The following is a 21,487-nucleotide window of genomic DNA, read 5'->3' on the forward strand; positions in this document are numbered from 1 at the left end:
CATGTGAAAATATGCTCCAAGTCATTATTAGTCAGAGAAATGCAAATTAAGACAACTCTGAAATACCACTACACACCTGTTAGATTGTGTAGAATGACAGGGAAAGGTAATGCGGAATTTTGGAGGGGATGTGGGAAAATAGGGACACTAATACATGGTTGGTGCAATTGTGAATACATACAGCCATTCTGGAGAGCAATTTGGAACTATGCCCAAAAAAGTTATCAAACTGTGGATATCCTTTGATCCAGCAGTGTTTATATTGGGCTTATATCCCAAAGAGATACTAAAGAAGGGAAAGGGACCTGTATGTGCCAAAATGTTTGTGGCAGCCCTGTTTGTAGTGGCTAGAAACTGGAAAATGAATGGATGCCCATCAATTGGAGAACGTTTGGGTAAACTGCGGTAAATGAATGTTATGAAATATTATTGTTCTATAAGAAATGACCAGCAGGATGCATACAGAGAGGCTTGGAATGACTTACATGAACTGATGCTAAGTGAAATGAGCAGATCATTATATACCTCAACAACAATACTGTATGAGGATGTATTCTGATGGAAGTGGATTTCTTCGACAAAGAGATCTAACTCAGTTTCAATTGATCAAAGATGGACAGAAGCAACTATACCCAAAGAAAGAACACTGGGAAATGAGTGTAAATTGTTTGCATTTTTGTTTTTCTTTCCAGGTTATTTTTTACCTTCTGAATCCAATTCTTCCTGTGCAACAAGAGAACTGTTCAGTTCTGCACACATATATTGTATCTAGGCTATATGGTGACATATTCAACATGTATAAGCCTGCTTGCTATCTGAGGGAAGGGGTGAAGGGAGGGAGGTGAAAGGTCAGAACAGAAGAGAGTGCTAGGGATAATGTTGTAAAAAAATTACCCAGGCATGGGTTCTGTCAATAAAAAGTTATAATAAAAAAGAAAAAAGAAAAAAAAGAGTGATATTATAAGCACATTAGAAGAACATAGGAGAGGTTACCTCTCTGATGTGTGGAAAAGCAATGAATTTGTGACCAAAGTAGAACTGGAATTCATGATTAAATACAAAATAGATAATTTTGACTATATTAACCTAAAAAGTTTTTCTTACAAACAAAACAAAGCAAAAAAATATAAGATTAGAAAGGAAGAAATAACCTGGAAAAACTTTTTTTATATTCAAGTGTTCTGATAAAGGTCTCACATAGAGAACTGACTGAAATTTATAAAAAATTCAAGTTACTTTCCCTTTCTATCTTTTCATTCATCCAGTTGATGAATGGCCAAAGGACATGAACATAGGATTCCAAGATAAAGAATTTCAAACCACTGCCACCCTTGTAAAAAGATGCTCTAAATCACTATTGATCAGATAAATGGAAATTAAGACATTTCTGTGATGTCACTGCACACTTGTCAAACTGACTAAGATGACAGGAAAATATAATGACCAATGTTGAAGGAAATGTTAGAAAACTGGGAACCTAATACATTGTTGGTGGAATTGTGAATGGGTTCACTCCATTCTAGCCAAAAGGGTTATCAAACTATGCATATCCTTTAATCCAGCAATGTTTCTACTGGGCCTACATCCCAAAGAGATCTTAAAGGAGGGAAAGGGACCCACATGTGTAAAAAATGTTTGTGGGACTCCTTTGTGTAGTGGCAAGGAATTGAAAACTGAGTGGATGCGCATCAGTTAGAGAATGGCTGAATAAGTTATATGTTATTGGATATTATTGTTCTATAAGAAAAGATTAGCAGGATGATTTCAGAGAGGCTTGGAGAGACATAAATGAATTGTAAAGTAAATGTGAGCATAAACAGGCGATCATTGTACATAACAACCACATGTTGGTCAAAGAAAGTTTTGTATTTTGCAACTTAGTTCTGAAATCCAGCAGAACAGTTTATTCTCTATTGAAAGAAATAGAGGGAACAGAATTATCTATTGCCTTGACCAACAACTTGGAGAATATAGGATATGTATAATAACCTTAGCATTAATATCAACAATAAAAACGTCAATAATAATATCAAGTCAGTTGATTCCTTCCAGTCGATAAGCTATTGAAATTTTCTTCCAGGGATAAGCTCATAGGAAATTGATTAAAGTAGTATACTCTGAACGATACCATTATTATTATTAGAATAGGATATGCAGCAATTTAGCTGGAAGATAAAAATATATAAACCCATTTACTTTATTAACATTTATTAATTCATATAAAATGCCATTCCTCTTCCTTCCTGTCATATTATCATCAACATCAATGCCACCATTCTCACCACTAACCCTTTATCAATTTCCTAGAATTATGAGGAAAGAAATAAACAGATGCATCAAACTCTGACTGAAATATTAAAAATAAAATTTAAAAAAATCTCTCCATCAATATTTTGAAGGCTACCCAATAACTAAATCATTTTATTTCTCACAAAATATGTTATATTTCAGTCTATTGCTATTACCTTCTGTGCAAGTTCAGAAAGAATAGTTAAAAATTGTTAAAAAAAAAAAAAGGATATGCTAAATCTTTATAATTAATTTGAAAAGCAACTTTTGCTTAGCACGTACAATTTGCCCCAAATACTATGCCACAATTCTCGGTAGTAGGGATATGAATACAAAAATAAAAGAATCATTACTCTTAAGGAACTTATTAATAGTTATAAAACTTGATGCTATTTTAAAAGATTATCATTTATAATTAAAAATTCAACCTCAAGGAAATTATTCAGTTTTCAGTGATACACTTATTATTTCATCTCCTTACACAAAAAAACCCAGGGGCTACTCTACTTATCCTCAAATAGGATAACTACATATGTATTCTTTTTATATATATATAATTAATATATATATAAATTATATATATTAAATATATATATTCAAATTATATATATACATACACACATATGTTTTAATATGTATGTATCTAATCTAAGTTTTAGCACTCAACTTTCAAAAATTTGAGTTTCAAACTCTCACTTAGCTCAATCCATCAAAAAGTCAAACAACTAATACCAGTTATGCATATGAATTCATACAAAATGTGTTTTCATGTTGGCCCTATTACAAAACAACAACAATATGAATTATATGCACAAAAATGAAAGAAAAATGATGTGTTAAGCATATGCTTCAATATGTATTAAGAGTTCAGCAGTTCCCTTAAAATGGCATCGTTCATTGTGGATCTATGTAATTGCTTTGGATCTTTGTGTTAGAGTATCAAAGTCTTTCATAGTTGATAGCAATACAATATTGCTATTATTATATAATGTATTTTCTTGTTTTTTCTCACATTAGTTTGTATCAGTCTTATAAAACTCCCCAAATTTTCCTGAAACCATTGTGCTCATTAATTTATAAATGACAGTAGTATGCAATCATATACCACAAATTGTTCATTTATTTTCCAATTGATGGGCAACCCCTTTATTTCTATTTCTTTGCCACTAATAAAAATGTTGCTATAAATACTTTTGTACAGATATGTCCTTTCCCTCCTCTTTTTTTTCCTCTTTGAGATGCAATCCTATCTGTGGCATGGCTGTGTAAAAAGTTATACATGGTTATATATCCTTTGGGGTATAGTTCCAAATTATACTCCAGAATGGTTGGATCAGTTCATAATTCCACCAACAGTTTCATACTATGCCTATTTTTCACATCCTCTACCTTATTTATTATCTTTTTTACTTATTAGCTAACATAATAGATATGTGATGATTCATTCATGTTGTTTTATTTGTAACTTTCTAGTCAATATTGATTTAGAATATTTTAAAATATAACTAGTGTTAGCTTTAATTTCTTCTTTAGAAAAGTGTCTGTTCGACAATTCTCAGATGAAGAAATTGAAACTATTTCTAGTCATATGAAAAGATGCTCCAAGTCATTATTAATCAGAGAAATGCAAATTAAGACAACTCTAAGATACCACTACACACCTGTCAGATTGGCTAAGATGACAGGAAAAATAATGATGATTGTTGGAGGGATGCGGAGAACTGGGACATTGATGCATTGTTGGTGGAGTTGTGAACAGATCCAACCATTCTGGAGTAGTTTGGAACTCTGCTCAAAAGTTATCAAACTGTGCATACCCTTTGATCCAGCAGTGTTACTACTTGGATTATATCCCAAAGAGATTATAAAGAAGGGAAAGGGACCTGTATGTGCACGAATGTTTGTGGTAGCCCTTTTTGTAGTGGCTAAAAACTGGAAACTGAATGGATGTCCATCAGTTGGAGAATGGCTGAATAAATTGTGGTATATGAATATTATGGAATATTACTGTTCTGTAAGAAATGACCAACAGGATGATTTCAGAAAGGCCTAGAGAGACTTACACGAACTGATGCTGAGTGAAATGAGCAGGACCAGGAGATCATTATATCCTTCAACAACAATACTATATGATGACCAGTTCTGATGGACCAGGCCATCCTCAGCAAAGAGATCAACCAAATCATTTCCAATGGAGCAGTAATGAACTGAACCAGCTATGCCCAGAAAAAGAACTCTGGGAGATGATTAAAAACCATTACATTGAATTCCCAATCCCTATATTTATGCACACCTGCATTTTTGATTTCCTTCACAAGCTAATTGTACAATATTTCAGAGTCTGATTCTTTTTGTACAGCAAAATAACGTTTTGGTCATGTATACTTATTGTGTATCTAATTTATATTTTAATATATTTAACATCTACTGGTCATCCTGCCATCCAGGGAGGGTGGGGGTAAGAAGGTAAAAATTGGAACAAGAGGTTTGGCAATTGTTAATGCTGTAAAGTTACCCATGCATATATCCTGTAAATAAAAGGCTATTAAATAAAAAAGAAAAAAAGAAAAAAAAAAGTGTCTGTTCATATCCATTAACCATTTATCCATGTGAGAATGGCATTTTTAAAATATAAATTTAGCTCAGTTCCCCATGTATTTCAGAAATGAAGAGTGTAGCAGAGAAACTTGATACAAATTTGGCTTGTTACCTGCTTTCCTTTTAATTTTTGCCTCATGGATTTTCTGTGTGCAAAATATTTTAAATTTGATACAATCATTTTTTTTTCTTTTTTACTTCCTGTGATCCTCTTTATCTCTTGTTTGTTAATAAGCTTTTCCCTTTTTCATACATTTAAAAAGCAAATTTTCCCATGATACTCTCACTTTATTTATGATATCACCCTTTGTGTTTAAATAATTTATACATTTTGACTTAATTTCTGCATGTGTTGTAAAATGTTGGTCTATGGCTGATTTCTTCCAAACAGCTTTTCAATTATCCTAATATTTATTGTCAAAAGGCAAGTTCTTGCAACTTAAGTCCTTATCTTTGTATTCAGCAATCATGAAAAAATTGTTGTCACTTACTATTGTATATAAATATCTCATCTATTTCACTTATCTACCATATTCTTTTCTTTTCTTTCTTTCCTTCCTTCCTTCTTTTTTCCCCTTCCTCCCACTCCCTCTCTCTCCCTCCCATCACAGACACGTAACACTTTCTGAACATTTCATTCTAGACAAATCAATTGACACCAGTTGTCTCACCCAAATACACACACACACACACACACACACACACACACACATATATATATATATATATAATTTTTTTTAATTCAGTTACATATAAAAACAATTTTAACATTGTTTTTAAAACTCTTGAGTTCAAGATTATTTACTTCCTGCACACACACCTTACTTGCTGAGAAGCTAAGCAATCTATTATGGGTTATACATATGGAGTCATGCAAAATATTTCCATAATAGCCATGTTGTGAAAGAAAACAAAGGAAAAATACTTAAAGGAAAATAAAGAATAGTAAAAAAAAAAAGTATGTTTCAATCTGTATTCAGAAACAAGCTATAACAGTTTTCATCATAAGCTCTTCAGAGTTATCATAGATCATTGTATTGATGGAGATAGCTAAATCATACATAGTTGATCAATGTACAATATTGCTGTTGCTTGCACAGTACCTTTCCCTTTGTATCAGCTCATGGAGGTTTTTTCAAGTTAATACATATATGTATATATATATATATATATATATATATATATATATATATACATATTTGTACATATGGGTTCTTTTCATTTTTGTTTTTCATCTCTTTTGAGATACAAACTTAATTGTGTTAATATGTTAATATTACATCAAAATGTATGCATAGTTTGATAGCACTTTTACCATAGAATGGTTGAATCAGTTCATTTCTTCAACAGCAATACATTAATGTCTCATTTTTCCCACATCCCCACCACCATTTTCAATTTCCCCTTTTTCACACAGCATTTTCTACTGGGCTTGTTTTAATTCATATTTTTTCTTTGGGGGTGATGTTTGCTTCTACCAGCTCTCACATTATTTTCTTCTGAATTTGTGTCTTCATCTTCCCTCCTATGAGAGTGGATTTTATGGTCAGGTTCTTGGGTAGCTTAGAAAATTCTCTCAATTTGTCCAATCGGTATCTTCATCTTGATCTTTATATAAAAGTTGGTCTCTGTTTTACATGTGTGGATGCTGGAGGACTTTTTTCACTATTGTTTGCAGAAATATTTCTGAGAGTTGAATGTTTTGATATCCCCAAGGTGGTGTGTGATCTGGGGATAGAGTCGTCCCTGACCCCTGGTCTCTTGCTGAGAAAAGTTTCACTACTCTGTGTTCACTGATCTCTTGGGACTAGAAATTATAACCTTTGTCATGATCCCTGATACCTTGTGATCATATATAATACTGTGCCTCAGAATCTTTATCCTTTTACAGCAAAGTACTCCTCTTCACTTTTGAAATGTGATGCAGAAGTGATTATGGGCAATGGGTTGTCCGACAACACCCTGTGTACCAGTGACATTACATTAGTACTGTGCAGTGTCTTTTGGACCAGTTACCTGATTCCATTGCTGTCTCTATCTTGAAAGATTCTGAAGCTGCTCCTTCTGCTACTTTTACCATTACCAAGCTCAGTCTTTGATATTGTACACCTAAATAAAAGATTTCTCTTGGACTTCTAAGTTTTCTTGGCTTACAAGAATATTTAACCTTTACCTTTTCTTAGCTCTGTCTCTCCAGAATTTAATTTCAGGCATTGTTTTAAAGTCATTTTAAAGGGAATTGTGAGAGACATAATATATAATGCTGCTCTTCCCTATATATTTCCTACTTCAATATTTAGAATCCCTTTCAAACTACTCCCTTTCTATGACTCCCTCCAGAAGGTAAAAAAAAAAGCCTACTAATTCAATCTGGTAAACATTGATAATACCTTGTTTAGAAAATCACAGGTTTCTTTAGGAAAGCACAAAAATTACATCTACTGTATGAAGTAAATAAAGCTCTCCCTGAAGTTTGTTGATACTATTTTAAGAAGTATAAAGGTAAAAAAAAATGATGTGTGATGATTTACTGTGTTGAGTAAAATGCATATATTTTTGTCTCCATTCATAGATACATTTGTTGTTTTGTTATCACAAAAAAAGAAAAAAAACTGCATTGTTGTGAAAAATGATAAATTAATGAGTATCTATAGGTAGTAACTATATGAAATGTTGATTTAATTCCTTTGGGTTTTTTACAAAATTACTGAAATATATTTTTTCTTTTGAGATATATATTAAAACCTTTTTGATCTCCTCTCACAAATGCTGGTATACCAGAATTTGCACTCTCCCACCCAATTCATTCATGAAAAATGGGGAGGTGTACAAACTCTCTATCAATACATTGTAAAAAGTCTATGATTTAGTGTTTGACCCTTAGTTATTCAGTGGCATAAAGGATATATATATATATATATATATATATATATATATATATTCACATGTTAAGTATCCATAAATAAATTTGAACCACTATCTTTGATTCTAAGCCCAGAAGACAATATGGTTTAGCATTTCATCAAGATTTGCTAATTTGAATTTGTTGAGAAGTTTCACACATTGTTTCTTATAAAACTAGTCTATGATAGATGTATACTAGGCAATCAGTAGTTAACCAGTAATTAGATTTTATATAGAAATGCTTGAACCCATATCAAAATAAGAATAAAATGGATACATGATTTGGGCATAAAGGATGATGATACTCATAAACAAATTGGGAGTACAATAAATAATTTACCTATCACATTTTGGGAGAAGTAAATAATTTATGACCAAAGAAGAATTAGAGAACATTATGTATGAAAGGGAAAATGGACAAGTCTGATTACATTAAACTGAAAAAAAAAATCACTTTTTTTTTTTTTTTAGTTTTTAGCACAAACAAAACCAACAAAAACAAGATTAAATGGAAAGTGCAAAGCTAGGAAAATGTTTACAGTTAAAATTTATGATAAAAATTTCATTTCTAAAATATATGAAAAAATATGAATAGGTTGTGTAAAATTTATAATAATATATAAATCATTCCCCAATTGATAAATGGTCAAAGAATCTGAACAATTTACAGATGATTAAATTAAAGTCATCGATAGTCATATTGAAAAGTGCTCTAAATCACTATTGATTAGAGAAATGCAAATAAAAAAAAAAAACTGTGAGATATCACCTTACACCTTTCAGATTGGCTAAGATGACAGGAAAAGATAATGATAAATGTTGGATAGGATGTGGAAAAAACGGGGACACTAATACATTGTTGGTGGAGTTGTGAAATGATCTGACCTTTCTGAAGAGCAATGTAGAACTATGCCCAAAGTGTTATCAAACTATACATAATCTTTAATCCAGTAGTGCCATTACTGGGTCTGCATGGCAAGGAAATCATAAAGAAGGGGAAAGGATGCACAGGAGCAAAAATGCTTGTACCAAATTTATATTAAAACTTTTCTGATCTCCCCTCACAATTGGAAAATGAGTAGATGCCCATCAGTTAGACAATGGCTTAACATATTGTGGTCTATGAAGATAAAAGAATATTACTGTTGTACAAAAATTAAAAAAAAAAAACAAGCTCATTTTAGAAGGGCCTGGAAAAATTTATAAAAAGTAATTCTGAGCGAAACAAGTAGAACCAGGAATATATTTTACACAATAACAAGAAGAATGTGCAATGATCAACTATGGAAGATTTTCTTCTTTTCAGTGGTTTAGTACTTTAAAACAATACCAATAGAATTTGGACAGAAAATGCAATCTGTAACCACAAAAAGAAGTAAAGAGACTATGTAAATCAATACATTCTATGTTTACTTCTTTTTTCTGTTTTTTTTTTAATCCCATCCATTGATTTTGCCTTTTGCTCTGATTTTTCTGTCCCAACATTATACTTAAAGCAATGTGTGTCAAAAATAAATAAATAATCAAACAAAAACAAAAGCAAAAAAAAAAAAGAAATGCTTGTTTTTGGTTAGGCATTGCTTCTTCAAATGTATATGAGTAACATGTTTATTTTTGTTTTGTTTTAGCTTTTTTAGAGCTTTCTTGCACACTAAAAAGTTTAGAAACTTGTCCAGATTTACACCGTTTGAATGTTTCAGAGGACTTGCAACCAGGTCTTCTGAATTCTGCAGTCAGCTCTTTAGACAATTCAGAACAATATTTAAAAAATTACAAGCCCCTCTCAAAAGAAAAGAAAACTTAACTGTATGCTTATATATTATGTACAATTTTAAATCATTATAAATGTATATCCATATTTCAATATGTGCATATATATGCACTCCATTATTCAAATGCATACATGCACATATACATCTATCTATCTATATATCCCTTCTCAAAAATATCATTTTGCTTTATTTTTTCAATAACAAACAATATTTTGCAAGAATGTCTTTCTAATTGCAGTTATCTCCTTACCTGAAAAACTTAATAAGTTAACTTAATAAGTTAATTAAAACCTATTTAATTGATTTTATTCTAAGCTTTTAGCAGTGTTATAGACTTTACTAGCCCCTGAGGTGACAACCTATTTCTCTAGCCTGCTCTGTTTTACTTTTTTTGCTTAAGTTCTTTCTCTGCTCTTTTTCTTCCCTCTATAGCTCATTCTATTTTAAATATGTCATGTTATCTGTTAAATTCAGTTTCTCAAATTTCATTTTTTTTTTTTTTTGGATTCCAAAAGCTCGATAAGTAGTCCATTACGGGTTTCTCTTCCACAGTAAGTTTCATACCATTCATGACTGCTGAGGGAGGAATTTTCTGAATGGTGAATTGGGAATTAGATGAGCCATTCCCATTAAAACTAATGGGAATTAGTAGTGTGATATCTTTCCCTTTGGAATGAAATTTTACTCTTAGGTGTTTTTTTTTTCCATGCTTTCATATAGAAGAAAATTATTTCAATCAAAATGTTTAAGGGATTAATGAATTTTGGATATTCAAGAATAATTTAAAACAATATTAGTTGAAATTTATATTAAAATTTATTTCATCTTTAGCAATCTCTTGCAGAAACAATTTAGAACTATATTAGCAAGATTTCCAGGGCAATATTTCAAATACAAAGATACCTGGTTTGTGCAAACTCTCTCCATCATTTATTCATTTATCTATCCCTCTTTCCATCCATTTATCCATGCATATATTTATCCATTCCTTCATTCATCTAACAAATATCTAATGAACTCCCACAATAAAGCTGTGTTATCTGATGCTAACATGCATGTGCACACGTGTACCCAGGATCTATTTAAGGAGACAAAAAAGATAAAAGTAAAAAGTAAAATAGTGATATAAGATAATATTTAGAATTTTATATCTTAGATCTTTAAAGACCTTAGAAATTATATTATGCAACATTTCATTATTAATGAATGAGAGAAACGTGAAATGACTCAACCCAAATCACACATAAAGAAAATGAGAAACAAAGAACTTGAACTTTTATTTTCTTACTGCTAGTCCAATACATTCTATTAAATTATCTTCCTTTTTCTATAACTAACTCCATTCCCCAATTTCTCATCCATTTCCGCCCCACATTGTTTATGTTCTAAGCAAAAGGTTAGAACTCAGCACCCTGTCCATGTTTTCCTCTCTCCAAGTCTATACACATTTCATTCCTCCAGTTTAAAATTCCTTACTCTAATTTCCATTTGAAAAAAATATTACTCATTCTATAAATTCCGGTCCAAATGTTGTCATCTGTCACATATCTTAAAAGTGCAAGAAATTTCATGAAAAAGTATTCCATCATTAAAAGTATTATAACAGACATCTTTACAATGCATTACAAACAATGTGGAGTGGGGAATGGTCTAACGTAAGAACTGTTTTGGGAAGTATTATCTGCCTTAGGAAATGGAATGGATTAAGATCAGAAGTTGTAAATGTAATTGGGATATGTTCATTAACTCATAGAATGTTATGAGTAATTGATAGGGACCACAGACTATCTTTCACTTGAACATATCCTGATACGAGGGATTATATCTTTTATCCTTCTTTAGTCCCTGCTCTTGTTCTTGATTCTTTAGACTTTTTCTACCTCATTACATAAGGATTCTCACACTGGAAGTTTGTCCTGCCCCTTGTCCATTCACACTGCTTCTGGTCCTCTCATCTGGAAATTCACTCTATCTCTGTATCTCCTGACACTTTTTGTTTAATTCTTTCCAGATGCTCCATTTGTCAAAGATAGCTAGTAATATTTCTGATCTTTTTTGTGTCCATTTCTGACTCTACCATGACCTGTAGTAGTGCCTCCTCTTCCTCCATTCTTTTCAGTTACATGTTATATATTTTCTTTCTTCATTAAAATAGAAAATATTTTTACTTATATGTGTATTCCCTTGCTTACTGTGGAACATAACACATAGTGAGTGCATAAATCCATTTTTATTAACTTAAATTGAGCTGATTAATAAGTTCTGAAAGGCTAAACATAGACAGGAAGAGAATCTCTTGAGACTTCTAATTTGGAGAAACTGAAAAGAATAAAGAAGGTCAAATTCCATCTAAGTGTCAAATAACTTAGAGTACTTAAAGGGAAAGGAGGTGATTATTATTAACAATGTATATAACACAAATTGTAACCTTAGAACTTTGAGATGATTTAGAATAGCAATGTGAGACAAACTTATGTCAGTCTTTTATTTTTTTTGGAGGGGGAGCAATAGAAGTTATATATATATTATAAATATAGCTATATGGGTGTAAACAGTGCTTTGATTCCAAGGCATAGCCTAGAGAAGTGTTACCATTGACTCTTTCTTTTGAGGACTAGTACAGACCTCTGATAGTCTAATACCTTACAATCTATGCCTGCCACATGTGCTTCAAGGGTTCTTATGTTTTGTAAATTTAATTATGTATATAAATTTAATTTATATTAAATGTAAACAGCTTGAAGCCATGGCCTATTTTCCATTTTCCTTTCATCCCAAACCCTCAATATAAAGCCTGTTACATGGTAAATTATTTAATTTATTGATTTATAGATAGAGGGATAAGAAGTATGGATAAGTAAGGATTATATATATGCCTGTCTATTGTTTTGTCTTTTATTCTCCCATTGTCATTTTGTCTCTTATTATATGAAAGTGCTTGATATCACTTGATTAACTGGTTAAGGAAAAGGTAAGTTTGGGATGACAGGATAATTCAGATTTAACTCAGTGATAGAATTAGTCATTTATCTTAATTCCTCTAGCAAATTGTGATAATTCTTCTGTTCTTTCCATCAACTTAATGTGTTAATATGCAAACAATTCTTAAATCCTAACTAAAGAAAATCCTGTCAGAACATTTCTTAGCACATTAATTAATGCTTTTGTAATTTATATTTTTTACAAATTAAGACTCATTTTCATAATTTGGACCCCTCAACAATTCAGACTACCCTGTCCCTCATTTGGTACTAATTCATCAAGTTTCACTGTGGGGCTGACAAGATTTTATTTGTCTATTTGTTTTGTTGTATAATTTGCATGCATGACAACTATTATATGAGCTATGAGTGAAAGACACTATATTTTATGGGTGCCTGTTTGAAAGTATTCCAAGCTCAGTAGTATCTGAGAGTCTTGCTCAAAAAAATTTTATAACTGTCTCCCACTTTGCTATTTTAGGAGTTGTCATAGAAAATGTTCTACAGATATAATCCACTGGTACCTTGCTGGGCAAAGTTGTGGCAGACACCAGCATTAGACTAAATCAACTAAGCCTACAATATGACAGAGTTTCATACCACAAGAGTGAGGTTAGACCCTATGCCAATCTCAGCTCAGATCACTGTCCTCAAGCAGTTATATAAAAGGGTTCAAATGCTCTAGAAAAAACTCTAGGATAATGGCACACATATTGCTAACTAGATACACTCTCCAAAAAGGATATCACAAGTGATTTGTTCTTATTCCCCTTACTTACTTCCCATCATTTCAATGTCTAAAATTTTTGTCAGTCCCTCCATTCATATGCATGTTATTTGCCATCTCCTTAAAACAAAAGGTTATTTTTATCTGCTTTGCAGTGAACATGGCTTAAAAGGCTTTTTTGTAGTCTTGGTATATTCCATAGTTCCTGATATGGAATAGTCATGTAATATTTGTTGTGTTCATTAGAAGTTATAATTCTATTTCTTATCCTTCTTACTTGCTACAGAACTTTGAGAATACCATTTAATGTCCCCAAATATTAATATACCTTCATTTTCTTATGATCAGTAATATGGTACTTCTACTGGACTGTTGGTGTTGAAATTATACAATCCCTGAAAAAGCACTGTGGAAGTTAGGAAACATTTTCAATTTTTATCTGAATAGTTTACATATTTGCAAAGCTTCTAATTTCTCCTAGCTTGCTTGACAAGGAAGAAAGGAAGGAAGGAAAGAAGAAATACAGGAAGGAAGGAAGGTAGGAAGGAAAGAAAGAAAGTAGGAAGGAAGGAAGGAAGAAAGGAAGGAAGAAAGGAAAGAAGGAAGGCAAGAAAGGAAGGAAGGGAAGGGAAGGAAAAAAGGAACAGAGAGAGAGGGAAAGAAGGAGAGAAAGGAGTGATGAAGGATAAAAAAGAAGGAAGGAAGGAAGAGAGAGAGGAAGTAAGCAAACAAGGAGAAAAGGCAGGAAGGTGGGAGGGAAGGAGAGAAAGAGGGAAGAAAGGAACAAAGAAAGGAGGGAGGGAAGGAAGGAAGGAGGGAGGGAGGGAAAAAAGAAGTAAAGAAGGTAAGGAAGGAACAAAGGAAGGAGGAAAGGAAGGAAGAAATGAGGAAAGAAGAGAAGGAGGAAAAAGAAAAAAACATGGAAGGAAAAAAGAAAAGAAGGAAGGAAAGGAAAAAAATAGAGTGTGGAATCAGTTGAAGATCATGATGTCTTGAATATCAATATGGAAATGGTTTCATAGAAAAAGAAATATATAAAGACAATGCCAAAGATTCATTGTTTTCTTCCTTTTCTGGCATTGATATGCTAAACAGGTGGCCATAATCTGTTCTATAACTTTTTGTCATAATTTTGAGCATTTCAATTATAGTGAAATGTGTCATCTCAAAATAGAAGCAGCAGACTGATCCAACACCCCAAAAATCAGGAAAAAAAGAAGAAATTAATTCAACATTTAAAAGTCTCTTTTAAAGTGTATATTTCTTTTCTTAAATGGGAGAGTTATAAAACACTTAATGCTTAGAAATGTATTCTTGATCAGATGTATTCAATTATGTATCAACAATTAGTATTTAAAAATGTTCAGAGGAACCTACTGTTTTAGGAGAGAAAAATGTTGCTTAATTTATTAAATATATATGTTAAGTATTTTTTGTGTATAACACTGATATTTAGATTGACATTCTGACCCTACACTGAATAAATAAATAGGTCAATGATTCTGAACAATTCATGTGATTTTTACAAACTTAAGGCAATCATGATCCAGTAGCATCACTACTTGGTTTGTAATCCAAAAAGACCATAAAAAGGGGCAGGGGGGAGAAATCCACATGTGAAATAGTATTTGGACCAACTATTTTTGCTGTAGTTGGAAATAGTGCATATCTAACAGTTAGGAAATTGATGAATTTGTTATTGTATATGAATATAATGTAATATTATTGTTCTATACAAAACAATGAGCAGGATAGTTTCAGAAAAGCCTAAAAAATATTTTCATGAACTGATACTGAGGGAAGTTAGTAGAATTAGGAGAACATTGTACATAGTAACAGCAAGATTATGTGATGCTCAACTGTGATGGACCAAAGTCTTAATTCCAATAGACTCGGGATGGAAAATGCCACTTAATCTGCATCCAGAAAAAAAAAAAAAAAAACTGAAGACTGAATGTGGAGCAAAGAATAGTATTTTCACCTTTTGTTGTTTCTTTCCCAATTTTCTGCTTGCTGTCATGGGGAGGGGGAGTTAAGGGAGGGAGGAAGAAAAATTTTGTACACAAAATCTTACAAAAATTAATGTTTAAAACTCTCATGGGGTGCTCCTTTTCTCCTGGGTAATTGTAAGTTCAATTTAGGAACTTTTCTTGTTATGCTTTCTCACTTTTTTTCATATTCTCTAATCCTGGTATTTATTACATCACTTCATTTTGTTTGTAACCTATTCCCCCAAATAAATCTATCCTTTTGTCAAAGATATTGGCCATTGTGAATTCTTCACATGATCACACAATAACTTTTGGTGCCTTTCATCATCTGATGACTATGTCACCCATATCATTTACATGCATTGGGAAAAATAGAATACTATTGAAAAATAAATAAAGTCATATCTACTTTGGGGGAAAATAATAATTGTAAGGTGAATGGCATATATCACGGAAAGGAAACCTCATGAACAGAGAGAATTTCCAATATGACAAAATCACAGTATTTTAATATATTTGAATATTTTTTTTCTTAAAAGATACATCAATATCAATGAACTTCTTACTATTAATCAAGGAAATTATATTCAACATACATAGCATAACTTTTTATTTCTACTTATGAGTCAATAGAATGGGAAGCTGGAAGTTTACAAAATTTTATTTTATGTATCTTTCCTGATTCCTAAACATTTTTAAGATGTTAAAAATTTACATAAAAACAGAGAATATGGTCAAAATCTGAGCCGACCTGAAATATTGCCCCCCTCAGTCTGTTTTTTTTTTTTTCTAGTTTGGGTATTTACTTTCTTTGTAAATTTTTAAATTTTTTTTAAATTTATTTTTTATTGAAGTTTTTTTTTTAATTTTCAAAACCTATGCAAGAGTAATTTTTTCACCACTGACCATTGCAAAACCTTGTCTTTCAATTTCCCCTTCTTTCCCCATCCCCTTCTCCTAGATAGCAAGTAATCCAAAATAGGTTCAACATGGTAAAATATATGTAAATCCAATATAGGCATATGTATTTATACAATTATCTTGCTGCACAAGAAGAATCGGAACAAAAAGAAAAAAAAATGAGAAAGAAAATAAAATTCAAGCAAACATCAACAAAAGAAGTGAAAATCCTGTATTGTAATCTACACTCAGTTACCACAGCCCTCTCTCTGAGTGTCGAAACATTTATTAATTCAACAGTTGCAAGTTGTATTAATTTTAGTCTTAACACTTGATTAAACTACATTTTTAAGTAAACATAGTGATAATATCCTGGTAACATAATAGGGAGAAAATATTCACATATTTTTGTGTTCTTTCAAATTATCTGTGAAAAATTTATTTACATTTTTTGAGGGGCACTTAGGGTTATTTGACTTGCCCAGAGTCATACAGCTAGTAAGTGTTAAATGTCTGAGGCTTGACTTGAACTCAGGTTTTGCTGACTCCAGGATAGATGATCCATCCACTGAACCATCTATCTGCACCTTAAATAAATTGCCAACCTTTGAATTTCTCTGAAGTCTAAGTCAAGAAAAATAGAAATCTTAATGTATTAAAAACAAACAAAAAAAAAAAAAAAAAAAAAAAAAAAAAAAAAAAAAAAAAAAAAAAAAAAAAAAAAAAAAAACAAATAAAAACCTAACTTTGAGAAGGAACGAGAAGGGGAGCCAAGATGGTTGAATAAAGTCAGGAAGCTGCTTGAGCTTTCTTAATTTCCCTCAAAAACCACATGAAACCAAGCTTCTAAAAAGAGTCTGACAGAATGAAATCTGTCTCCAACTCAAGATAGAATGGAAAAACTTCAGGAAACTTAAGTCTCACTGGTGAAAATGGTGTTCAGCCCAATTCAGACATACTTTGAGAAAGTCAGTGAAAGGATCTTAATCACAGCAAATGAGCAACCAAAAGACTTAGTCTTGGCTCAGCAAGAGGAGCACAGCATGGGGCAGCCTCCAGTCATAGCTCAGAAAGCAAACTCTGGGAAACCTTTCTCTGAAGAGAGCAGACAAAGCTACTCCCTGCAGTCACAAGGGGGCGCTGTGCTCAAAGCCAAGGCTCAGAGCTGCACAAAAAGCTTGGGTCAAGGGTCCCACTAACTTGGAGTAGAGCTCAATCATAAAAGTAAAAAAAGAGAAAATACTACTAAAAGGAAAGCAAATGAATTAAAAAATAGGAAAAAGAACCTTCTCCATAAAGTCACTATGGTGAAAAGGAAAACCAAAGCACTAACTCAATCCAGGACAAAATGTCCACAGAGGAAATCTGAAATAATGATATAAATTGGTCTTAAGACTGAACAAGCTTCTTGGAGGTATTCATAAAAGAATTTAAAAGGCAAATAAGAGAGGTAGAAGAAAAAATGAGAGGTATGGAAGAGAGTGTCAACAGCTTGGAAAAGGAAGGAAAAGAAAATTGACTGATGAAAACAACTACTTTTTAAAAATTGGCCAAATGAGAAAAAAAAAATCCACTGAAGAAAACACCTTCAAAAGTACAATTAGCCAAAAGAAAAGAGATGCAAAACCTAACTGAAGAAAATCACAATTAGAATGGGGCAAATGAAAGTTAATAGCTCTAAGAGACAGCAAGAATCAGTCAAACAAATTAAAAAGAATAAAAAATGAGAAAAAAGTTAACTCATTGAAAAAAAAAATAAACACCTGACTTGGAAATTAGATTCAGAAGAGACAATTTAAAACTTGTTGGCCTACCTAAGTGTCAAGACCAATAAAAGATCATGGGTAGCATTCTTCAAGAAATTATTAAGAAAAACTGCCCCAATATTCTAGAAACAAAGGGGGAAATTGCCATTGGAGGAATCCATCAATCACCCTGGGGAAAAGATCCCATAAGGAAAAGCCCAAGAAACATTGTTACAAGACTCCAAACCTATAGCCAAAGCAAAAAAAAAAAAAAAACAATAAATATATATATATATATATATATATATATATATATATATATATATATATTTCACGCTGCCAGACAAAAGCAATTAAAATATCATTAAGCAACAGTCGGGATTATCCAGGATCTGGCAGCTTCTACTTAAAAGTTGGAGGTTGTGGAATGCTATATTTCAGATAGCAAAGGAATTATGGTTACAATGAAGGATTAAATATACAGTGAGACTCAGCATCACCTTTCAGGAGAGGTAATGAAGCTTCAATGAAGTAAGAGACTTACAATCATTTTTATTGAAGAAAAGATGAGAACTAAATGGAAAATTTAATATGTAATTTGATGACTCAAGAGAAGCATAGAAAGGTAAACAGAGGTTAAATTTACAATATTTAAAAACTAAAATGTTTACATCTCTAGAAGAAAAAAATACATCTGTTGTAATAGGCTGAGGTTTGAGTTGATGCACTGAGGTCCCAAGTACATGAGGCTAAATAGTAATTGGGCTATACTCTATTAATGTACATGATTGGATAAAGAATGGTCCCTGCCCACTCTCAGTTCAAGTCCTGATGTGTTGTATAGGAAATGATGATTTTGGTGGGTGGAGGCAGAGAGAGACAGGAAGAGAAGCTGGAAGAGATTGGACCTGGGTTCAATACTCCTAGCTGCTGGTCCTGTGGCTGCTGGTCTAGCTAGCTTCTTGACTCAGCTGCACACATTGCTATCGCCGATTCCCTTCCACCTCTGATCTTTCTTCACTGAGAATAAAGACTGACGATTTTCCCCTAACCTGAATTCCTGCCTCCTGCTGATTTAAAAATACACGATCTTCATGAGATCTTCACAATCTGTAATTTCTGAGAATATATCTGTCACTGGAACAGATAGGGAATCATCACATTGACCAAAAGTGTTTTTGTGAATGGACTCTGATAAGATATTATCAAGTAATAGATATAATAAGAGATAATAAGATATTATCAAGAGGTGGGAGAAGGTCTGAATTGGAAAAAGCAACTTGTAGGCATTATGGAACTAATTAGATTACATGAAATAGTGTAAAGGACCTATTACAATGGTAAGAAAGAAAACAGAGGAATGACCATTTTCTGAAACTTGATCTCATTAGTTATGGCTCTAAGAGAAAATAACTTAATTATTCAGTTGAGTATAGAAATTTATCTAACCCTATAAAGAAATAGGTAGAGAAAGAAAAAAGAAAAAGGGAGGGCTACCAGAGAGGACAGAAATACTAGAAGAAAAAAAAAAAAAAACTTAAGAGAAGGGGGGGGGGGAGAGAACATAAGGTAGTGGGTGGGGTGAGTTAAAAAAATACCAAGAGAAGATGGGAGTTATGTTAAGAGATAAGATAGTAGGTAAGGTGAGTAAAAGGAGACACTTCTAAAGACAGGGTGGAAAGAGGAAACAAAAGTATATAGAGGGGAGAAAATAGAAATATAGAACTAGTAATCATAATTGTGGATGTGAATGAACTTTCCCATAAAACAGAAATGAATAGCAGAGTAGATTTAGAAGCAGAATCCTACAATATTTTGTTTACAAGAAACACATTTGACACAGAAAGACATATAGTAAAAGTAAAACACGAACAGAATTATGTTTCCACTGAAGTAATAAAATAGGGATAACAATTCTGATTTCAGATGAAACAAAAGTAAAAATAGATCTTATTAAAAAAGATAAGGAAAGAACATTGTGAAAAGGGTATGAAAAACAATGAAGTAGTAAGATTACCAAATGGATATGTGCCCAATGGTAGAGCAGCCAAATTCCAAGAAAAGATTTTAAGTTTATTATAGGAAGAAATAGTTAGCTAACATATATTAATTGGGGACCTCAATAATCCCTTCTCAAAATCAGGCAAAGCTAACCACAAAATAAACAAGAAATGGAGGAATCTACAAAGCCTTGATATGACAGACCTTTAGAGAAAATTAAATAGGGACAGAAAGGAATGCAACCTTTTCATTTTTTCTATGTTTTGTTACAAAATCTTCTTTTTCATTGTTAAGGGTTTTTTTTTTAATTTTTAAAACATATGCATAGATAATTTTCAACATTCAGCCTTGCTAAATCTAGTGTCCCAGATTTTTTCCCTCCCTTTTTCCTATCCCCTTCCCTAGATGGCAAGTAATGCAATATGTGCTATCATGTGCAATTTTTCTACACATATTTCAACAATTATCCTACTGCACAAGAAAAATCAGCTCAAAAAGGAAAAGAAAACAAAATGCAAGAAAACAACAAAAAGAGTGAAAATAATATTTTGTAAATCACACTCAGTTCCCCCAGTGCTCTATCTGGGTACAGATGGTTCTCTTCATCACTAGAACATTTGGAAGTGGCCTGAATCATCTTATCATTGAAAAGAGCCACATCCATCAGAATTGTTGCTGACTCTTCTGGTGCTGTGTTTCATGGGCATGTTCAAGTCCCATGTTATTCTGATGTGCAGAAGCTTACTATTTGTATGGTTGTCTCACAGCTAATCTGCTAATCCATTGGATTCTGAACCATGACAGAATAGGCAACGCTGATGAATTTTGGCTAGGAGTTAGTCTCCCAGTAGATTTTCATGCTTGCCACACCATCATAAGTACCTATACTTTACATGTCTCCTCCTGTGATTGAAACAAAGCTCTTCTGAAGTTATTCCCAAATATCTTCTGCTGAAAATTTGTTGCACTGCAAATATTTGTGGAGTCTATCACACCAAAAGAAATTCAGAGACTTGATCTTATGTTGAATAGAGGGACACCAGGAAGACCTCAGATAAAGATGTGTTTATTCTCCACTATCTTGGCTCCACCTCCCAGAATACACCCTATCCTCAGCAGCAAATGGCACTTACACAAAAACTGACCATGTATTAGGGCATAAAATCTTTAGTATCAAATGCAGAATGGCAGAAATAGTAAATGCTTTCTTTGCAGGTACAATGCAATAAAAATTATATTCAATAAAGGAACTTGTAAAGGTAGACTAAAAACCAATTGGAAATTAAATAATCTAATTCTAAAAAAGAGTGGATCAAATCACAAATAACAGAAACAATCCATCCAACAGAATGATAATAATGAGACAACATAGCAAAATTTATGGGATGCAGCCAAAGCAGTCCTTAGAAGAAATTTTATTTCTCTAAATAGCTGCATGAATGAAATAGAGAAAGAAGAAATTCATGGATTGGGCATGAAATTAAAAAGCTAGAAAAAGAATAAATCTAAAAACCTCAATTAAATACTAAATTAGAAATTCTGAAACTCAAAGTAGAGATTTATAAAATTACAAAAAAGA

The sequence above is a fragment of the Sarcophilus harrisii genome, chromosome 4 (assembly GCF_902635505.1).
Source record: "Sarcophilus harrisii chromosome 4, mSarHar1.11, whole genome shotgun sequence".
In the NCBI taxonomy this organism is placed as follows: Eukaryota; Metazoa; Chordata; class Mammalia; order Dasyuromorphia; family Dasyuridae; genus Sarcophilus; species Sarcophilus harrisii.